The sequence below is a fragment of the Macrobrachium nipponense genome, chromosome 23 (assembly GCF_015104395.2).
Source record: "Macrobrachium nipponense isolate FS-2020 chromosome 23, ASM1510439v2, whole genome shotgun sequence".
Classification (NCBI taxonomy): Eukaryota; Metazoa; Arthropoda; class Malacostraca; order Decapoda; family Palaemonidae; genus Macrobrachium; species Macrobrachium nipponense.
Window position 1 is genome coordinate 37,523,265 of NC_061090.1, and position 15,150 is coordinate 37,538,414.

Here is a 15,150-nt window from a genome sequence, read left to right on the forward strand (position 1 = left end):
ATAACCGTCACATCTGTAAAAGCAAATCAAGAGAGAGAAGGAAAGAGTGCCTTGCATAAGCCCACCATTTCAGGCTATAATGAAAAAAGAGTATGCAGACCTCTCGTGCATTGCATTCCAGATAAATGACTGATAGGAACACCATCTAGAAACAGAGTGTAGGCTTTCATTGTCTATTTCCCCGTGAGCGAGTCTTTCACCATCCTATTTTTCTCACGAAAAGTAAGAGAAATTCTCTTTTATTTCATTTCGCCTGAAGCCTCGCAATAGCTAGAGGATATTTGACTGTGTGAATACCGTTGTATTTACTCTCACGACTAGAAATGGAAGAAAAAAATCGCTCCCCCCGAGTTCCAGTATTAAGCCGAGAGAATTCTAAACTCTCGTGTATGATTCTGAAAACTAATAAAAAATTATTTTTATTTAATTGACAACAGGCGAAGGTTTTGTATCTTATCAATGCTATTACTTAGCATCGTAGCTGAATGACTGTCGTGGTCTAACACACACACACACATCCAGACCATGCATATATATGTATATATATATATATATATATATATATATATATATATATATATATATATATATATATATATAATATATATATATGTATATAATGTATATATGTATATATATATATATATATATATATATATATATATATATATAATATATATATATATATATATATAGATATATATATATATATATATATATATATATATATATATATATATATATATATATATATATAATATATATATATATATATGTATATATGTATATATATATATATATATATATATATATATATATATATATATATATATATATATATATATATATATATATATATATATATATATATATATATATATATATGTGTATATATATATAATATATATATATATATAGATATATATATATATATATATATATATATATATATAATATATATATATATATATTATATATATATATATATATATATATATATATATATATATATATATATATAACATTCAGGAGTCCCAGGAAGACAGCAGTCTAAGATGCATGCTTTATTTATATGAGAAACGTTTCATGTTGCTTCAACACATCATCAGAAATTTGAAGGCTTCTTTAGTTATAAGGACAAGCTTCAGGATTTCATGAGATCCAACATAATATATAAATTTCAATGCCCAAGATGCCTTGGTAGTTACGTTTGATCCTCTCGAAGGCTGTTGCAGATTCGTTATTATAGCCATCTAGGTCTTAGTTATAGGACAGGGTCAAGAATATCCAATCCCGAATTTTCAATATAAGGACTCATGCATCAAATGCAAAATTAATGTGGAAAAAAAGCATTTTTCAATAATAGGCACTACTAAACATACAGCCTACTTAACGACCCTTGAGTCTTTATTTATCAAGCACCTCTCTCCAGGCTTAAACTCTAATGTTTCTTCGTCTCCTCTCTCTCTGGCCTAAGTGTTGTCTGGGCATGTATGAACTGTTGTCGTCACTTGGCTCTTTTCCTTACCTTGAATAGGTAGTTTTTCTCACTCATGTTTTGTTTTTATTTTAAAGTTTTGAATTATTCTTAGCTGATTCTTTTTATTGGTAACAATTTGTACTTTTAACATTTAATTTATCAAGTAAAATTTTAATTATTGCAGACTGATGATGTGTTGAAGCAACATGAAACGTTTCTCATATGAATAAAGCATGCTTCTCAGACTGCTGTCTTCCTGGGACTCCTGATGATATCAACGATTTTCCTGATGTTTTTCTATATATTATTTATATATATATCTCTATATATAATATATAGTATATATATCTATATATATATAGGATATATATATATATATATATATATATATATATAATATAGATATAATATATTATATATATATATCTAATATATATATATATATATATGATTTATAGTATATATATATGTATCGGATTATATATCATATATGGCTAACCGAAGGGGAATTCTTTTTCTCGATAATAGATTTGCCCCTGGACCGAGGGGCGCGAAACCTATTGGATCTTCCTTTCAAAACCCGAGGCAACCGTCAGTGGAAAGCTTTTTGTAGTAGGAAAAGCTTCACTGACGTTTCCTGGGTTTTGAAGAAAGGATGCTCCATAGTCAGTTCGCCGGCCCCTGGGATCCAGGGCAAATCTATTATCCGAAGAGAAAAATTCCCCCTTCTGGCCTTAAATTAAGGCTATATATAAATATATTTTAATTCCGAGGTAGAGCGAATTAGAATGGAAAAAAATTAAAGGGACATTGTAGCTCCCCGATATATATATATAATATTAGCTATATAGTAGGTATTAGAAGGTAATAAATATATATTTATATGATATATATCATAATATATATAGTATATATATATATATATACTGTAATATATCTACTATATATTTAATTATTATATATATATAGTATAATATATATATATATATATATATATATATATATATATATATATATACTATATTATATATATATATAAATATATATATTATGATATAGTATATATATTTATATATATATTATATATAAGATAATATATATAGTAGTAAATAATTAATAAAATTATAAATAAAAAGATATATACACACATATATATATATATATATATATATATAATATATATATATATATAGATATATATGTAAATATATATAGATATATATATATATATAATATATATATCATATATACATATATATATATGTGTTAGTCCTTCTCCACCAAAGCTTACACTTGTTGTTGAGCATCATAATAGAAGTTCTACTACTTAATGAGATTTAAACGGAGCCCCTTATGCGAAATTCAAAACTCTTACAGCAATTTATAGTTCTTATCACAAACACAAGATTAGGTAGAAAGGAGCAGCAGAGTGAAAGGAGTACCATACGTTGAGGCAAAAGGCTGAGTGGGAGTCGAAAAATCATTGTGGAAAATATTTGGGGGAAATGTGGAAAGACCCTAAAAAGAAAATGGAACAGTGGAAAAAAAACTGTCACATTCGAGAGAGAAATGTGGTGTAACTGTTTGGAAAGTCTGGGAAATACGAGGCACTAAGTAAGACGAATGAACGCGCTAACGGAAAGCACAAATGGTAAGCAGAGAGAGAGAGAGGAGAGAGAGAGAGAGAGAGAGAGAGAGAGAGAGAGAGAGACTATCGTGGCAGTTCATTCTTGAAAGCAGAGCATTTCGGGTCAGGAATTTTTAATGACTGAAACATAGTTTAATGTTTGATGATGAAAACCATGTTTAAAATATTTTGATGTAAGATATTTAGTTTAATGTTTAATACTTACAGCCATCTGTAAAATATAGCAGATTGTGTTAAAAAAAATAGTATATTTGTTAGAATGTACTTCAGTGTTTGAAATAAAGTTTAATATGTAAAATATAAATAAATGTTTGGATATGGTTTGATGCTTTTAATAATGCTTAGGATATAGTTTAATATTTAGCATATAGCTTGATGTTTGAAATAATGTTTAAAATATCGTTGCTAAAAGATCTATTTACTTAATGAAGCATTTTGATTTAATTATGTCCATGCCGAAATGGACTTTCCCTTATACGTATATTGAACATTAACTGTCTTTCGAACTAACCCCCACCCGGTCTCTCACTCCCTCTCAACGTGAACTACAGTATTTTTTAATCATACTTTTTATCACTAAGTAATATTTTTTTTTCCTATTTCTCAAAGTTTAACAGTAACCATCATTATTCTTGTAAGATTTTCTCTTTTATTTTTGGTAGGTGGAAGGCTGATGTTTTTCTTGAGTCTTTTCTCCCCCTAAAAGATTTTTCTAATTCCTGAAGAAGCTCTGATATTATCCTGTCGCGTTCATTCTCCCTTCCCTGCCTCCAGCAGGGAGGGTGATTCGGGTCTTGCGTGAGAAAGACCCATTATATATATTACTGTGTCTTAAACCTTCGGCTTTTTCTGAGATCTAGTGGATCACTGGATTATTTCTTTGTGTTTCTGCTTTAACTTTTATTGTTATTTCAGTGTTGGTGTAGCTAGAACTCAAGAGTATGTCATTGGAAACATTTTCATTAATACTAGCTGTCTTATATTTTTATTTGTTAAAAATTTGGTTAACTAATTCTTAGTATTTATCCCAATCACTTATTTATAATTCACTAATTCTCTGTATCTATCCTTGCTAGTTATTTCTAATTAATGATTCCATGTATTCATCCTTGTTATTAATTTCTGATTCACCAATTTCCTTTGTATTTATCCTTTTTACTAATTTCTAATTCACTAATTCTCCTTGTATTTGTCATTGTTACTAATTTCTAATTCACTAATTCTCTATTTATCCTTGTTACTGCCAATCTGAGATTTCTAAATCGGTAAGACTTATACTTCACTAAGTCGGTTTGTATTAATCTTTTTATACTAGAAACCTCGTATTTTAAAATTTTGAAGATATTTTTTTATTCCAACGAAATTTCGCTTTAACCTTCATCAACAGAAAATGTAACATTTTTTTCTTCTTGAATGTTTGCATTAATTTAATTCTTTAACATCATCCTGATGCCCCTAGAAGGGTTTTAAATGAATTTCAGCCAAGTCAATATGATTTTCTTATTTAATTATCTTCGAAATGAAACTCTTAAGGCTTTTCTTCACTCCACACATAAATCTTAATTGGAGTTATTAGTGTGTGTGTGTGTGTGTGTGTGTTGTGTGTGTGTGTGTGTGTGTGTAGACAGAAACAAACTGATATAGTTGGAGACCCTATTTCTTAATTATTCAGGACTGTAAAAATCGGCTTTTGCAGAATAAACAATCTGAACAATAGAACGACGCTTTTTCATACAACATCTCCCGGTTAAAACAAACCCTTTTGATACCTAAAATAAAAGACACTACCTCAGTAACAGCCGCAGAATCGTAAACATCTCTACAGCGAAAGGAAGGAGAGAACAAATACAAACTGTCTGGAACAGAACAGCTGCCGAATACATTAGCTCAGTCTGTAGGGGAAGAGGATGGGATGGGATGGGAGGGGGATGGTAGGGGAGGGAAGGGGAAATGGAAGGGGGACTGTAGGGAGGAGCGTCTGGTTGCCACAGAGGTCTTAAAGCATCTGGCGTTGATTGGAATAATCCCTGGCTTAGGCACTAAAGTTCTTCTTCTTCTTCTTCTTCTTCTTCTTCTTCTTCTTCTTCTTCTTGACTTTTTTCACCCTCAACAGGAATTTCTTCTCGTACAAACTTTGCCTCTACTTATTAAGATGTAGTGTTTATTGCCTTCGATACACATCTAAAGAAAACTTGATCTGAAGTTTGACATGTGAAATACTCATATATCTTTATTTACTCATTTATTCATTTATGCATATGTTTACGTATTTATCTACTCATTCATTCATTCTTTTATCAATCCATTCATTTATCTATTTATTTTCTTCGGTGAGTCTTGTGAATAATTTTGCCAAATATTTGAATTTTTATCATTCTATATGATTAATTCATAATTATATACAACTACGACCTCTAATCACATTAAGGCTTCTACTTCGTTTATCTTCGTACAAACAACAGTTAAACTTCAGTTTTCTCCGGAAAAAAAGAAGTACTATGGACGGGTTTCAGACAATTGAGTTTTCTTTAATTCCAAGGAAGTTACACAAGTGTCTACACGTTATTTAACGATATGGTGGGCGTTATTTGGCCTGATTGGGCTCTGTTCACTGATTCACAGTCTAGCAGTGGAAGAAATTGTCAAGTATAAGTGATATCTCCATAAGGAGATGTTACTTTCCTGTAAGAAATTATAAATTTAAATCGTTTGACTGGTGATTCAATCTTTCATTATTATTATTATTATTATTATTATTATTATTATTATTATTATTATTATTATTATTATTATTATTATTATTATTATTTAGAAAATACTCATGGTAGCATGAGTCCTGAAACGGAAAAACATCCGCAGTTATGTATGTGTACATATATTTAAAGATCAATCGGTACAGAGAGCTTTCGGGAATCTGTTCGATTTCCCTTTTCAATCTCAGAGTTTGAAAAGGGGAATCAGGAGTCCAACACTTTCCTCACTATGTGCGCTGTTTCTAGTAGCACGCTTTTCTGCATGAGTCATGGGGCTACCTCGGATTCTAGTTTTCCCAGGTTCCTTTTCAGGGATCTTGGGATCGTGCCTCTTAGTGTTCCTGTGATTATGGGCATAATTTCCACTAGTTTATCTCGTATCCTTCTTATTTCTAGTTTCAGGTCTCGATACTTATTATTATTTTTCTCCTTTCTCATCTACTCTAGTGACCCATGATATTGCAACATCAATGGTAGCCTATGTTGTTGGTACCTATACCGCTGCCAGAAGTACGATTATGGCTAACTTTAATCTTGAATAAAAATAAAAACTACTGACCCTAGATGGCTGCAATTTGGTATGTCTGATGATTGGAGGGTGGTTGATCAACATACCAATCTGCAGCTCTCTAGCTTTAGATGTTTTTTAAGATCTGAGGGCGGACTGAAAACTAAAAGTGCTCTTACGTAATGTTCAGTATCTTGCTTACATAGCGACTCGCTCGAAGTAGGTTAACCGATACATCTCTTAATGCCTCACGCTGCCATTCTTTGCCTAAGTATATACCTGAGCCTCTAAAGATTGGAGAACTTTATCCATTACTAACGCCATCTCAGAACATTTCGAAACGTTTAATCAAAAAGATTAAAGATGTAGAACTTCGAAGCTTTTCCTTGTACCGCGAATCGTTCGTGCGTGTTTAATAGCTCCATAATTCTAGCGTAGCATAATATTTGACTTCTCTTGCAAGATTTGGTGAAACTAACCCAATGAAATCTTCCCTAAATTATTCCTCATAACAAGCGTGTCTAATGGTTTTTCACGAGAGAGAGAGAGAGAGAGAGAGAGAGAGAGTCTCAAAAGCTTATCCCAATCGTTTTAAGGAATATAAGAAGAAATCACTTTCTAAAAACTAGTACAATTTTCCTTTTTCAGATCAACTCGTCTCCCATGTGACACAACTCTCTCTCTCTCTCTCTCTCTCTCTCTCTCTCTCTCTCTCTCTCTCTCTTTATGAATTCCGAATTCCATAAGGCTGAGGTACTATTAAGTGGACGTCCAAAATATAATAGATATCCATGGACATTATTTTATCTCTGTAACATAAAGTATATACTTTTATTTTTCTTCTTTTTTTCTCTTTTTTTCTGAACCCAATGTAACTTCCAATGCTATCAATTTAGATTCAATCTACCTAAAAGGGGTCTGTCATATCAAGACACAAAGCCAAGATAGAAATGTTGGTTTTGATACGACTAGTTTTATAAAGGGTATTGTCGAATTGAATGAATCAGTTCCCCGGAAAATGATGTCTATTTCTGTGTGGGGGAATTTCAAGTATTTCCCTTTACTTCATTTCTCTGAGAAATTTCAAGACACTTGCAGTAATATGCCTAGTGATTTATTTTATCAATAGAGTTACTTCACACGCACACACACACACACACACACACACACACACACACACAGACTCTTGGCTCAGAAGTACTAAGAAGTATGAGACAAAATTACTTTTTAAAAGAATTATAATTTTTGTTATTCAGAAAAATGTATCTCAGATGCAGTACAACTAACTCAACTCTCTCTCTCTCTCTCTCTCTCTCTCTCTCTCTCTCTCTCTCTCTCTCTCTCTCTGAGTGGACTCTCCTTACTTACGAATATAATTGGTTTCTCTCTCTCATGTCAAGTAATACTCCAGTCTTAGAAGATTGGAATTCTCTCTCTCTCTCTCTCTCTCTCTCTCTCTCTCTCTCTCTCCATCGTCCGATTGTTCTGCATTACTAAAATTCTACTTAAAATAACGACCTCATTCCACCTTACTGCATTATCTCCAATATGGAAAACCCACTGTTTTCATTACCTGGTCTGACCTAAAGTTAATGCGGTTTAATTAATGTAAAGGCACTTGGTAATAAACATCAGGTACTGGGAACGATTTTGTTCTGGCGAAAATCATGTAGTAAGTCAACTTGCTTTGAGAATTGCTACATATAACAACTTCATGGTGTGGTTGGACCAAGTCAGTGACATCGTAGTCTTTATAATGCTAATTATTTGGATTTTCATTCAGCCAACTAGTATGAATTATTTGTATATTTTTGTACTGCAGTTTTAGTCATTTTGGTTTTGTTCAGAGCCAACCCTCACGAGGGGGAAATTTTCTTGAAGTGGACATGTGTGCACGCGAAATTAGTCACTAAACGCAAAAACATACATACACACACACATACATACCATACACGTAGAAAAAGAGACGACTACTTTCATTTGCTTCAATAACACACAGACTTTCTCTCTCTCCTCTCTCTCTCTCTCGTCTCCATCTCTCTCTCTTCTCTCCTCTCTTCTATTCCGAGGACGCCTTCGTTTCTTCCCTTGCGGGCCGGTTATGCTGAGCAGACACCCCATAGAAATAAAATGTGAAGAATATTGTCCGTTCGAAGGAGTAAACGTATTGGAAAGAATCACACATCACTTCTGTTGAAGCACCGACGAAGGTCTCAAAATAAAATGTAACAATGGAGGCCCCTCTTTAAAAGAGAGGAGCTGTTCTAAAAATATTTTTGATATAAGACGATCCACTTTATTTAGCAGCTTTTTTGGACATTTCCACTTGCTTTTGTCTTAGTTGGTCGATGGAGTCCTGAGTTGTACACTAATTCTTTAAACTTCCAAAGCTGGACAGTATTTATAAGCCATTCCCCCAGCTATCAAAATGAAAACTAGGGACAGTGCTATTCTATAACTAAACAACCTGCCAGGTGTTCAGTTATTTCTATTAAAATTTATATGATGGTTGAAAGTTAATGATAAATTATATGTTTACAGCTTCCCGGTTGCTGTATCTGAAAAATATATAAATCAAACCGCTTGATCAGTATGTCTTTCTGTGTTTGGGAGGACATTGTGTTTTGAATTATTACAGAAATAAACGCCATTATACAGAGTAAACAACCGTATTCGATACACGCGTTAGTATTGGATGAGAGGGAGAGAAAGAGAGAGAGAGACCTTACCTTACCTTACAGACCTTACAGTTCGTTCGGGTTGCCCCAGGTCCCTCAGTGTGAGGCACCTCTAATGTCTACCAGAGAGTTGCTAGTACATCTTCCGGTATATTTTGCATCTTCCAATCTTGGATGGTCTGGGATGCAGTTTATATATTTGTCGAGCTTATTCTTAAACACATCTACGCTCACTCCTGATATATTCCTCAAATGAGCTGGCAACGCATTGAATAGACACTGCATTATCGATGCTGGTGCGTAGTGGATTAATGTCCTGTGCGCTTTCTTTATTTTTCCTGGTATAGTTTTGGGCACTATTAATCTACCTCTGCGCTCTTCTTTCTGATATTTTTAGTTCCATGATGTTCTACTGCTATTCCTTCTATCTGTTTCCATGCCTGAATTATCATGTAGCGTTCTCTTCTCCTTTCTAGACTATATAATTTTAAGGATTGTAGTCTTTCCCAGTAGTCAAGGTCTTTAACTTCTTCTATTCTAGCTGTAAAGGACCTTTGTACACTCTCTATTTGTGCAATATCCTTTTGATAGTGTGGGTACCATATCATATTGCAATATTCAAGTGGACTACGAACATATGTTTTATAAAGCATAATCATGTGTTCAGCTTTTCTTGTTTTGAAGTGCCGTAACAACATTCCCATTTTTGCTTTACATTTTGCCAACAGAATTGCTATTTGATCATTGCATAACATGTTCCTATTCATCATCACACCAAGGTCTTTAACTGCTTCCTTATTTGTGATTGCTCATTATTAGGTCATATATGCATATAGCTTTCTTTCTCTGTCTCCATAATTTATTGATTCAAATTTATCAGAGTTAAATACCATCCTATTTACCTCTGCCCAATCATATACTTTGTTAAGGTCTCTTTGTAGAGCGTTCCTATCTTCATCACAAGTAATTTCTCTACTTATTCTTGTGTCATCTGCGAAACTACTCACTACCGAATCCTTAACATTACTGTCCTATGTCTTCAAATCATAATAACAAACAGTATTGCAGCTAACACTGTACCTTGTGGCACACCGGATATTACCTTGGCTTCATTCGATTTCTCATCGTTTGCAATAACTATCTGTTTTCTGTTGTGTAAAAATTCTTTTAACCATCTTCCTACTTTATCCACGATATTGTGTTTTCTAATTTCTTCGCTAATATATTATGGTCTACTTTGTCAAAAGCTTTTGCAAAGTCTAGATAAACCACATCTGTTTCATTTCCGCTTTTCATATTTTTGAATATGTTCTCACGGTGGACTAACAGTTGGGTTTGTGTACTTTTTCCGGGTACGAAACCATGTTGTACTTTATTAAACAAATTATTTTTTATGAAATGTTTCATAATATTTTTCTTCATTACCCTTTCATACACTTTCATAATATGTGATGTTAGACTCACAGGCCTATAATTACTTGCCTCTAGTCTTGATCCACTTTTGAAAGTAGGGGTAATATATGCTAATTTGTGCTCATTCATATATCTTGCCTGTATCTACACTTTTTTGTCTTAATAATATTGCAAGTGGCTTTGCGATAGAATGAACTACTTTCTTTAACAAAATAGCAGGGGACTCCATCGGGCCCTGCAGCAGATCCATTCTTTTTAATTTCATTTAATAGCCTGCACAATATCAGCTTCATTATATTCTATGTCAGCTAAATATTCACTATTTTCGTCCCTTACTTCTATATCATATCTCATTATCTATTCTAGGGGAGTATTTCTCTCTTATATCGTTCTGCCAATATGTTGCAAATTTCCTTTTTTTCATTCGTAATCTCCCTTCAAATTCTTAGAGGGCTATTTCTATTCTTCTTTTATTCATCTTCTTCGCATATGAGTATAATAGTTTGGGGTTTTGCTTGATATTTAATAGGGTTTTTTCTTCCAAGTCCCGTTTTTCATTTTCTTTTGATTGTATAATCTTTTGTTCTGCATTTTCTATCTTACTTTTTAGTTCTATAACTTTCCATGCAATTTTTTCTTTTGCAAGACCTTTTTTCCACTTTCTGATTTTCTGGAACAAGATCCTTCTGTCTCTTGGTATGCATGACTGATGTTTACTTTTCTTCTTCGGTATATATTTATCCACTATTTTCTCTAATATTTCATATAATATCTCCGTATTTACCCTTATGTCATCACTTACGAAAATGTTATCCCAATCTTTTGTTTAATTCGTCATTTATTTCTGACCATTTTATATTTTTACTGTAGAAGTTGTATTTTCCATATCCTTCCCACTTTTCATTTCTTGCTTATCTCTGTTTTCACTTGTTTTCTTTGGAATGAACTGTTAATTCTATGACATTATGGTCTGAAATACTCGCATTATAAAACTATTATTTTCTTTAACATAATTCATCCTCATTCACAAATACTAGGTCTAAAGTATTTTACCTTTCTGTTGGCAGGTGATTTATTTGTTGAATGTTGTATTCTAGTAGCATATCTAATAGCTTTCGAATTACCTCTTATCTTCTGCACTACTATTACTCTCTTTTTTATATGTATAAGTACAACCACAATCTCCTATTCGTTCTTCCATTCTACGAAAGGAAAGTTGAAGTCTCCAGATAGGAGAATAGTCCAGTCCTTGTGATTTCTACATATATCATCCAATTTTTTAATTATTAAGTCAAACTCTTTAGTATTAGGAGGTCTATATATTACTATGTTCATTATTTTTCAGATTCAAATTCTACCGCTATTAGTTCACATTCTGAGTTACTATATTTCTCATATATTTGTCCTTGTTTTTTGTCTTTCCCATATATTGCGGTTCCCCTTGATTCCATATTTTTTCTATGATCTATAAGTTTGGAACCCTTTTATTTGATCATCATTCCCAGTCTCTTGGGAATACCAGGTTTCACTTTATATTAACATTATCTATTTTCTTTTCAATTTGGGTTAGTTCTTCTAAGTACTCTATTTTTCTTTTTGAGTTATTCGTATCTAAACCCTGCGCATTCATCACTATGATGGTTTGCGTGTTTTCTCCTTCATTTAATATTGGTAATAATAAGGATTTTCCCATGTCTCTTTCCTGTTCTGGTATGTGTTCTTTTTTCATTTGCAGAAATTCTGAACATTTAAAAAAAATCCAACTTTTCCATAATATTTGTTCTTCCTTCATCATAATTATTCATTTTGTGTCTGAATCTGCAATTTTCTCCATATCTGCAATATCCTCTTGCATAATAAAAACAGTTATTATCTTCAGTAGAATAATTGGAGCTGATGCTTTGAAATTTTTTGCTGACACCTCTGCATATCTCGTTGATGGCTTGCTTTTTTCTTTAAACTTTTTACGATATTCTTAAACTTGAAAATATTTTCCCATTCCTCTCTTTATTTGTTTCTTTCTTATTTTGGATTTTATTACTTGATTGGTTATTATTTGATTATGTTTCATGGCTACAGGGTGCATATATTTACATTTTTTGTCGAACTTACATCCTTTTTCCTTCTTTTAGGTTTTTGCATATTTTTGGATGTAGATCTCTGCAATCATCCTCATTGCCATCTAGGTATGCACATTTACCATAGATTTCATAGTTGTGACATACCTTAGGATGTTTGTAGTAACATTTTTTCTCAAAACCTCTGCAATTCCCTCTTTTCAAAAGGTTGCAGACTTTGTCTTTTTTGTATATTTTTTCATCTTCCCGTCATTGTGTAGATCTGGGTAGAGCCTCTTCGGGATTTGCTTTGTGTTGTCATATCGTAATTTATTTCTTCGTAGGTATGCTGCTTTATTGCCTCATAGTAGTATCAATGAGTATCTCTGCATCCATACTTTTATCTTGTTCTTGGTTTGGTTTTCCTATCTTTCTCTTCGAACATGGGATTAAGAGAAAGAAAAATACATTCTTGTTTGCTGATAACTACTCGAAGATATTGGACACTACTTTTAAATAATAAAGGTAAATAACAGCCTATTAAAAGAGATGGGGGAAGTGTACTAGGAATTCTAATTTAATGAAAACCCAGCTCACTTTAAATGCGGTTAGTGGAGATAATGAAAATTAAGTTGGATAACCTGAAGTCGCTTCTGGCAATTTTAATATAAACTTTTTTGGAAGTTCATCGAAACCGTTATTGCTGTGGAAAAGACAAGAGACTGACGGGCTCTCTCAAGGGAGCAACATGAGAAGGAGAGAGGTTAAAGATGATGAAAGAGAGAGAGAGAGAGAGAGAGAGAGCTATAGTTTAACCTTTAAATAGGCAAAATAGGTCTTCGGAACAATCAGACCCATGAAATGCAGAATGTAGACAAATGTCAATATTCTCTCTCTCTCTCTCTCTCTCTCTCTCTCTCTCTCTCTCTCTCTCTCTCTAAGTGGACTCTCCTTCCTTACGAATATAACTAGTCTGATAGACGTTCTATATCTTTTATCTCTTAACACTCTTACGAAAAATGTCTCCTGAAACCGATTCATTTACAGTTAAGGAATAAAAGAGTTTCAAATTACAACAAAAATACATTTTGAGAATGTGCAAGGAAGGATAAGAACATTATTTTCGAAAATATCTTTCACATTAATAATAATAATAATAATAATAATAATAATAATAATAATAATAATAAAATAATAATAATAAAATAAGAAGAAGAAGAAGAAGAAGAAGAAGAAGAAAGAGAAGAAGAAGAAGAAGAAGAAGAAGAAGAAGAAGAAGAAGAAGAAGAAGAAGAAGAAGAAGTAAGTAAGTAAGTAAGTAAGTAAAGTACAAAATTTAATACGAAATTAAAACAAAATTAAATAGATTCTGAGAAACACACTGGGACTCTCCCCTTGAAGCCTCGAGCGTTAGAAAGGAGATTATGGCTGGCTCCTCATTTTTCGATACACGTTTTGCCATCGTATATCACATAAAACGTGAATTAATCTGCACTACCGGAAGGAATAATATTTCATAACTCGGGAAATCATATTATCATCATTATATGATATCTTTAGCGAGATTTCCCATTAGATTTTCTTGAGGACGTGAAATTCTGTAACTACATAAATAGATAGATGCGTTGTATGTGTATGAATGTGTTTTGTTATTACTTTTAGAATTTTTACAATTAAATTACGGATATTTTTCAACCACTGCTATATGATCTCTCCTAAAGCTTTCCCTCTTTATATTTATTTATATATATTTTCGTCCGAGGACGAAGAATTGATTTAATGCCATAGGATATTTGTCCTCCAGATTTCAAAATGGTGAAAAGAAGGGTGAAAGGGTAGATGAAATAAGGGTGAAACATGGTCTAAAGACGGTTGAAAGAATTGTGAAAGAATGGTGAGAGAAAGTGGATGGGTGGAAGAATGGTGAATAGTAAGGTGAAAGATGGGTGAAAGGATGAGTGGAAATAAGGATAAAGAGCCAGAATGGTGAGAGAAGGTGGATGGGTGGAAGAAGGATGAAGGATGGGTGAAAAAAGGCTAAATGATGGTTGGTAAAAGGGTTAAAGGATGGATGGAAAAGGGTGAAAGATGTGTAAAAGAAGGATGGAAAGAAGGATGAAAAGAAGGGTGAAGGATGGATGAAAAATGATGAAAGTATGGTTGAAATAGGGGTAAAAAGATGGATGAAGTTATGGTCAAAGGGGTACGATGGTGAAGTTACAAGGGATTGTGTAATTATAATTCGTGTCCTTAGCAATCGAGTTACTTTCCTCCCTATGAATGAATAAAAACGATTTTACAATTCGTTATTAAGAGAGATTTTCTTCCTGGATTTAGAATTGTATTTTTTCTCAAAACTAGAACTATTATGTAAGCTTTGTCTGTCCGTCCGCACTTTTCTGTCCGCCCTCATATCGTAAAAACTACTGAGGCTAGAGGGTTGCAAATTGGTATGTTGATCATCCACCCTCCAATCATCAAACATACGATATTGCAGCCCTCTAGCCTCAGTAGATTTAATCTTATTTAAGGTTAAAGTTGCCCATAATCGTGCCTCTAATCACGCAACAGCACAATCTATCACGGCTCATTTAGCATTTCATACCGAGACCA